A 917-nucleotide genomic window follows, 5' to 3' on the forward strand; every position below is an offset into this window, starting at 1 on the left:
AACGACGTGCGGGTTAGGTTCACTTTTTTGGTTGGGCTTAAAGTAATATAATAAAAAAGAAGAAAAAACGTTCGAGCTTGCCAGGATTCGAACCTGGAATCTTCTGATCCGTAGTCAGACGCGTTATCCGTTGCGCCACAAGCCCTTTTTTCTCTTCAGTGTGTTGCGCCACAAGCCCTGCCTATATTGCCATGATATGTGCAACAAGTCTCTTTTAAATAGATATTTACCTTCACGTAGTACAGCGAGTGTCCCCTCCGTTATATATTCTTCATCCCGGAATAAACGGGAAAATGTCGCCCAGGTTAAAAAGAACAAGCAGTAATATTATTAAGGAAGGTTAAGTTCACAGTATTTGCCAAATCTGTACTCTTCGTTCACTAGCGCAGCAGAGCTTTTTAGCTACGAGTCAAACTTGCTAGAGTCAGCCGCTGTTGCCGCTGGGGTCACAAGTTTAGACATCATCAGACGGTCTGCTAAAAGCGATACCCGCGATGCGCGCAGCCAGCAAGGAAGCCTGCTGCCTATTAATAAACTACTTCGCTGCATTCTCGCCACCTCTTGCCTGTTCCTGCCCCCGGAACTCACAACTCCGAACAGGGTGAAGGAGCAGAAGCAGGAGACAGGGAAGAGGCAGTGAAGCTGCGACAATATCGCACCGCCGGACACAACATGATGCCTGGGAAATGACAAGCACGCTCTGAGGGTGGCAGCTTCCGGTCAGATCCGCCCGAAGTCCTTGATACTTGTTTTTTTAATGACAACAACGCGCATGACGAAGTTCGTTTCTCTGGAACAAAATAAACACTTTCAGTTCATTCTGCTGCCACGCGCCGCCATTCGCTTCCTAAAAACTGCCCCGTCAGGTGGTCGTTGCATCAAAGAATGATGTTACATGTTGGTAGCACAAAGTGCAC

At 47.5% G+C, this 917-nt stretch overlaps 1 non-coding gene across 1 annotated transcript; it reads right to left on the reverse strand.

Annotated features, from left to right (window-relative positions):
- Positions 1 to 72: 72 nt before the first annotated feature.
- Trnar-acg lies at positions 73 to 145 on the reverse strand. The gene has a single exon. It is a non-coding gene; the product is annotated as a tRNA-Arg (tRNA).
- Between the last annotated feature and the right edge of the window lie 772 nt (positions 146 to 917).

The sequence above is a fragment of the Ixodes scapularis genome, unplaced genomic scaffold (genome assembly GCF_016920785.2).
Source record: "Ixodes scapularis isolate PalLabHiFi unplaced genomic scaffold, ASM1692078v2 PGA_scaffold10__122_contigs__length_95168666, whole genome shotgun sequence".
In the NCBI taxonomy this organism is placed as follows: domain Eukaryota; kingdom Metazoa; phylum Arthropoda; class Arachnida; order Ixodida; family Ixodidae; genus Ixodes; species Ixodes scapularis.